Source organism: Panthera leo, chromosome B3 (genome assembly GCF_018350215.1).
Source record: "Panthera leo isolate Ple1 chromosome B3, P.leo_Ple1_pat1.1, whole genome shotgun sequence".
In the NCBI taxonomy this organism is placed as follows: Eukaryota; Metazoa; Chordata; class Mammalia; order Carnivora; family Felidae; genus Panthera; species Panthera leo.
In genome coordinates, this window is record NC_056684.1 from 76,005,544 (window position 1) to 76,013,645 (window position 8,102).

At 33.9% G+C, this 8,102-nt stretch overlaps 1 pseudogene; it reads left to right on the forward strand.

Moving 5' to 3' along the window:
* Positions 1-7,115: 7,115 nt before the first annotated feature.
* Positions 7,116-7,422, forward strand: LOC122221289 (annotated as a pseudogene).
* The last annotated feature ends 680 nt before the right edge of the window (positions 7,423-8,102 follow it).

The following is an 8,102-nucleotide window of genomic DNA, read 5'->3' on the forward strand; positions in this document are numbered from 1 at the left end:
GTGATACATCACATTAATAGAAGAAAGGATAAGAACCATATGACCCTGTCAATAGATGCAGAAAAAGCATCTGACAAAATATAGCATCCTTTCTTATAAAAAAAAAAATACCTCAAGAAAGTCAGGATAGAGGGAACATAATTTAACATCAAAAAAGCCATATATTAAAGGTCCACAGATAATATCATCTCAATGGGGAAAAACTGAGAGCTTTCTCCCTGTGATCAGGAACACAACAGGTATGTCCACTCTCACCACTATTATTTAACATGGTGTTGGAAGTTCTAGCCTCGGTGTTCAGGCAACAGAATGAAATAAAAGGCATCTAAACTGGCAGAGAAGAAGTCAAACTTTCACTTTTCACAGATGACATGATTCTCTGCATGGAAAACCTGAAAGACTCTACCAAAAAACTACTGGAACTCATTCATGAATTCAGCAAAGTTGCAGGATAAAACCAATGTACAGAACTCAGTGCATTTCTATACACCAATAATGAAGCAATAGAAAGAAGTATCAAGGAATCCAAGACAGTATGGTATTGGCACAAAAACAGACACATAGACCAATGGAATAGAATACAGAACCCAGAAAGGGACTCACAATTATATAGGTAACTAATCTTTGACAAAGCAGGAAAGAGTATCCAATGGAAAAAGGCAGTCTCTTTAGCAAATGGTGCTGGAAGAAGTGCACAGCAACATGCAGAAGAATGAAACTGACCACTTTCTTACACCATACACAAAAATAAATTCAAAATGGATGAAAGACCTAAATGTGAGACAGGAAACCATCAAAATCCTACAGGAGAAAAGAGGCAGCAGTCTCTTTGACCTCGGCTGCAGCAACTTCTTACTTGACATGTCCCTGAAGACAAGGGAAATTGAAGGCAAAAATGAACTTTTGGGGCCTCATCAAGATAAAAGCTTCTGCACAGTAAAGGAAACAATCAACAAAACTAAAAGGCAACCGATGGAATGGGAGAAGATATTTGTAAATGACATATTGGATAAAGGGTTAGTATCCAAAATCTAGAAAGAACTTCCCAAACTCAACACTTGAAAAACATAACCTACTGAAGAAATGGGCAGAAGATATGAATAGAAACTTTTCCAAAGAAGACATCCAGATGGCTAACAGGCACATGAAAAGATGCCCAACATCACTCATCATCAGGGAAATACAAATCAAAACCATAATGAGATACCACCTCACACTAGTCAGAGTGGCTAAAATTAACAACTCACGAAACAACAGATGTTGGTGAAGATGTGGAGAAAGGGGAACCCTCTTGCACTGTTGGTGAACATGCAAACTGGTACAACCACTCTGGAAAACACTGTGGAGGTTCCTCAAAAAATTAAAAATGGAATTACCCTACAACCCAGCAATTGCACTACTAAGAATTTATCCAAAGATACAGGAGTACTGATTCATAGGGGCATGTGTACCCCCATGCTTAGAGCAGTACTATCAATAATAACCAAATTTTGGAAAGAGCCCAAATGTCTATCAACTGATGAGTGGATAAAGAAGAGGTGGTATATATTTATACACACACACACAAATTGGATATATGGAATATACGGAATAAACACACACACACACACACACACACACACACACACAAATTGGATATATGGAATATACGGAATACACACACACACACACACACACACACACACACACACAATGGAATACTACTCAGGAATGAAAAAGAATCAAATCTTGCTATTTGCAACAACGTCAGTGGAATTGAAGGGTATTACGCTAAGTGAAATAAATCAGAGTAAGACAGACATCATAGGTTTTCACTCGTGTAATTTGAGAAACTTAACAGAAGAACATATGGGAAGGGAAGGAAAAATAGGTTACAGAGAGGGAGGCAAACCATAAGAGACTCTTAAATATAGAAAACAAACTGATGGCTGATGGGGGTGAGGAAAATAGGTGATGGGTATTGAGAAGGGCACTTGTTGGGATGAGCAATGGGTATTATATATAAGTGATGAATCATGGGAATCTACTCCTGAAGCCAAGACTACACAGTATGTAAGCTAATTTGACAATAAATTAATAAAGAATAATAAAAAATTCAATAATTGTTCGATACAAAATTGAAGAAGACACAAATGGAAAGATATCCCATGTTAATGAGTTAAAATAAATATTGCTTAAGTGTCCACAATCCCTAAAGCTATATAGATTCAATAATACCCCTATCAAAATTCCAATGGTATTTCTCACAGAAAAAAATAATACTAAAGTTTATGTATAACCACAAAAGATTCAAAATAGCAAATGCAATCCTGAGAAAAAAAGAACAAAGCCAGGGACATCACACTTCCTGATTTCAAACTCTACTACCAAGCTGCAGTACTCAAAACAATATGGTGCTGGCATAAAAACAAACTCAAAGGAGAATCGAGAGCCCAGAAATAAACCCACACATATGTAGCCAACCAACATTTGACAAGAGACCCAAAAATACTCAGTGGGGAAAGAATAATCTCTTTGAGAAATGATTTTGAGAAAACTGGATAACCACATGCAGAAAAATAAAATTGGATCTCTATCTTACACTATTCACAAAAATTAACTCAAAATGGATTAAAGACTTAAATACAAGACCTGAAACCATAAGTCTCCCAGAGGAAAACATAGGGGAAAAGCTCCATGACATTGGCCTTGGCAAAGAATTTTTATATATGACATGAAAAGCCACAAACAACAAAGACAAAAAATAAGTAAGTGGGACTGCATCAAACCAAGTATCTTCTGCACAGCAAAAGAAACAATCAACAAAATGAAAAAAGCAACCTAAAAGAAGATGTTTGCACACCATATACTTGATAAGGGATTAAAATCTCAAATATATAAAGAACTCATGCAACTCATTAAGATTCCAATCTGATTTTTAAAATTGGCAAAGGAACTGAATAGACATTTTTCAAAACAAAATCTACAGGTAGCCAACAGATACATGGAAAGAAGTTAAACATTACCAATCATTAGGGAAATGCAAACTAAAACCATAATGAAATATCATCTCACATCTTTTAGAATAATCAAAAAGATAAGAAATGACAAGAATTGACAAGGAGGTGGAGAAAAGGGAACCCTTGCACACTGTTGGTGGTAATGCACACTGATGCAACCACTATGGAAAACAGTATGGAGGTTACTCCAAAATTTAAAAATAGAACTAACGCATAATCCAGCAATCCCACTTCTGGATATATATGCAAAGGAAAGGAAAACAGGATATTGAAGAGATATATGCAGGATTATTACAGTTATTGTAGGATTATTCACAAGAACCAAGATATAGAAGCAACCTGTATCCACCAGTGGATGAATGGATAAAGAAGATATTGTGTGTACATATACGAGGAAATGTTATTCAGCCATGGAAAAGAAATCCTGCCATTTGTGACAACAGGGATGGGCTATGAGGGTATAATGCTAAGTGAAATCAGTCAAAGACAAAAACTATATGGTGACACTTATGTGTGGCAACTAAACAAAGGTGAACTTGCAGAAACAGAGAATAGAATGGGAGTTGCCAAGGTGGGGGAAATGGAGAGATGTTGGTCAAGTAGTACTGACTACCAGTTAGAAGATGAATAAGTTCTGGGGATCTAATGTACAACATTGAGATAATTAAAAATACTGCATTATATACTTGAAAGTTGCTAAGAAAGCACATCTTAAATGTTTTTATCACAAAAAAAGAAAGGATTATGTGACATGATCGCGGTGTTATCAAATGCTACTGTGGTAATCATGATGTAACATATAGGTAATATATTATCAAATCAATGAATTTTACACCTTAAATTTACACATTATTGTATGTAAATGTTACCTCAATATAGTTGGAAAAAATGTTTAAAAGAAAGAATTGTGAGCAAGGAAATAGATAAATATAGGTAAATTAAAAAAAAATACATTTAGAGTTATTATCCTAATGATGTTCAATTTGGCAAGTTAAAATTGAAACAGAATTAAAATTTACTAAAATTTCCTTAAGAAAAAAAAAAGTTTGAATAGTCTTGTAATCATTAAGACATGTATTTATTAAGCAAAAATTCTACCACAAAGAAAGTCCCAGGATGTACAAGTGACATCTACCAATTTTTCAAAGAACAACTGCAATTGTACATGATTCTCCCAAAATATAAGAAACTGCTCTCAATTTGTCTATGATACGAAAACAATAATATGATGAGATTTTTTTTTTAAAAAAAGCACTCTCACTCATGAATATAGACCAAAAATCTTTTAAGGGTTCTTAGCAAATAAATCTCAGTGGTATGTTAAATTGAGTTGAGTTTATATTAGGATGCTTTAGCTGATCAAGTTTCTAAAAATGCTCTACCACAATGACAGATTTTAAGAGACAATTGAAAAGACCATCTAAAAATCCACAGATTAAACACTCAAAAAATTAAACACTCCTCATGATAAAGAAATGTGTTTAAAAAAACATGAACTAGAAGACAAAATCTTCTTAATTGGATAAAACTTATCTATGAAAAATTCAGAATAGGGGAGCCTGGGTGACTCAATTGGTTAAGCATCCCAACTTCAGCTCAGATCATGATCTCGTGGTTTGTGAGTTCAAGCCCTACATCAGGGTCTGTGCTGAAAGCTCAGAGCCTGGAGACTGCTTCGGATTCTGTGTCTCCATCTCCCTCTCTCTCTGGCCCTCTCCGGCTTATCTCTTTCCCTCTCTCTCTGTCTCCCCCTCTCTCTCTCACAAAAATAAACATTAAAAATTTTTTTAAATAAAAAATTCAGAGCAAACATCATCCTTAATGGAGAATTTTTTTTTAAAGATTCTGTTAGTATCAGAAGCAAGACAAAAAATCAACTTATCACTAGTGGAAATTCAATATTCAACATAAAAAGTCCTTAGACAGTGAAATAAGACAGGACAAGAAAGGACATGGAGAAAGAAAAGAAACAAGTAGAAATAAATTGATTTCTTAATCATAGATAATATATTTACTTATCATGGTGTACATAGCAAATCCAAAATAATCTACAGGCAAACTCATGAAACTAACAGAGTTTAAGAGAGTTTAACAAGGTAACTGAAGATGCGTATTAACATTAAATTGCATTTTCTAGGTACCAACAAACAACAACAAAAAATTTCATACTATTCAATAATTCATTCACAAGTCTTATTGTCAGTAAGAACTTCTCTCACTACCGTATTTAAAATTATAGCCCACTATCAAAACCACTATCACTAACTGTTAAGCTTCCCTGTGTTTATTTTTCCCTATAGCAGTTTTTACTAGTTTACCCATTTGTCTGTTGTCCATCCAGCACAGAATATAAAGTATATAAGGAAATAATTTTTTAACTTACTTTCTTAATTTTCTTTTTAACTGCTCTGTCTTATACACCTAGAACAGTACCTGACACATAGTAGGGACTCAATAAGAATTTGTTGAATAAAACAATATACATGCAAATGTGCACAATACATTATAATATCATGAAAATATAAAGTACCAATGAGTCTATGCAACAAAAGATGCCAATGGTAAGGCATACCAAGTTTATAGATAGAAGGTCTCAATATTGAAAGACATTATTAATCCCCAAATGGATCTTATAGATGAGAACAATTTTAACAAAGTTCGAACATAATTTCAAGGAATTTGTTATTCTAATTTTACAAAGAACAAAGGCACATGAAACCTTTTAACAAGAAAAGAGACAGAGGAGGTGAGGAAAGGTAGCGGAGAAGAAGAGTCAAAGGGGCTTGCCTTTTTAGATATTAACACTTAAAGTACATAATGCCTTACTATAAGTACAGAAAAAAATGACTAATAGGTCAGAGTCAAAACCAGCCCATCATATCTGTGAAAATTTAAAGTATAATAAATGGAATATTAGCAAATATTAATTAACAAATGGGATAAAGTATAACAAATGGGATATAGAAAAAATGTAGAAAAGAGGGACTATCCAAGTACTGGAGCACTGTTTTTCCCAATTAAAAAATAAGTAAATAAAATTATATTTTTCTGTTTTCATTACACACAAAAATTAACTCTAGAAGAATTACAGACATACAGTGAATGGCAATTTTTAACACACTTAGAATGTTATCTAGGAAAATATATTTGAGAAATATAATATATAAAGATAAGGGGTAGAATTTCTTGAGACACAAAAAAAAAGACTTAACCATATAAAGCTTGATAAATATAATTATGCTAAATTCAACAATCTGTGTTCACCAAAAAACACCACAAATAGAGTGATCATTCAAGGCACAAATTAGGAGAATAAAATTAATAACCTAATCAATGCAGAACTACAAATCAACAAGGAAAGATAATCTGACAGAAACAAAAAACACAAAAGGATTAGTAGCCACAGTAATTGGAAACAGTAATGGTAATCAAACAAAAAGACGTTCAACCTTAGTCATTACAGCAATATAAATTAAAATGAAAAACATAAAATATTACACCCAGTAAATAGACAAAATGAATAAATCTGATAATAGCAAGTGCTGATAAGGCTAGGGAGCACTGTGAATCCTTATAAACTACCAGGAAATGTCTAAATTGGTTTAACAATTTTGGACAACACTTTAGTCTTATCTTGTAAATTTGATCATGTGCATACTTCATTCAGTACCTGTAAATTCCGCTTGTAAGTATATGATCTATATATGACATGCACCTATAGATGTGTAAAAACCGTTCATAGCCTTATTGTTAGTAACAGCAACCTAGATTCCATGGACCAGAGAGAGATAAATAAACTGTGGTGTATTTGGCTAATAAAATATCAAAAATCAGTCAAAAGAAGAGACATAGTTATGAACGATAATATGGGCAAATATTAGTAATAAGCAAAAGAAAACAAGCTCCAGAAGACTGCATACTTCTTTACACAATATATTCGTCAGCAACACCTTACACATGTGGGAAAGCTTTTTAAAATAAAAAGCAAACTGTCCTCAGCTGCCTGTGAGATGCTAGGTCCTTCCGCGGAAGGGAAGGCCGCATAGGGGTGAGGCCCTCTCTTCATCGGGGACTAGCATGGCTCCCAGTAGCACCTGCTCAGCCCTCTCCAGCACAATGGCATCTGCCTTCAAGCTCATCTGCATCTACTCTGCTCTCATCTTGTACAATGATGAGGTAATGGTGACGGAGACGATCAGTGCCCTCGTTAAAGCAGCAGGTGTAAAAGTGGAACCTTTCTGGCCTTCCTTATTTGCAAAGGCCCTGACCAACATCGTCAACATCTGGAGCCTTATCTGCAAAGGTCGGAGCTGGTGGGCCCACCTCAGCAGCTGGAGGCCCAGCTAAGGAGAAGAAAGTGGAAGGAAAGAAAGAAAACTCAGAAGAGTCTGATGATGACATGGGCTTTGAGCTTTTTGACTAAACCCCTTCTGTGACCTGTTCAATTAAAAGCTGAACTCTTAAAAAAATTTAAAAAATAATAAAAAGTAAAGAAACAGTAAACATAAAAAGTAGTAGTTGACCTCGAAGAGGGGAAAATGGAGCAGAATACATAAGGTCTGGAATATAAAATAGGGAAAAACACACAGACGATTCAATGATATTAGAGATATTCAGATCTTAAATAGGGTGATGAATTACTGTGGATACACTTTGATACTATTATATAATTCTATAAATCATCGAGTATTACACAATAAAAAGAAAAGCAGCATAAACAAAACCCCATTAAACTAAAGAAAAACTAATACATAATATTTTTCCAGTAATGCCAATAGTTGGAAAATTAAATAAATTTCCTTGTTAACATTTTTCTAAAAGACACCAAATTTCAAGTTTTGAGAAAATTATCTCACTATGGGATGTATAAACTGTGTCATAAGATAAAAGCTGTTTTTCTTTTAGACTTTTTTTAAAGGAATTACAAATGAATTATTTTTTTTAAAGAAACATATCCTAAGGAGGACATGATTTTGCATCAGAGTTTTACCTTACTAGTTATAACCTAGGTAAGACCACTGAATACATATATTTTATAGGAAAAGGAAGTGGTATTCAGCCATATTCTGTACTTGTGTTTTGTAACATTAGATCTAATTTTAC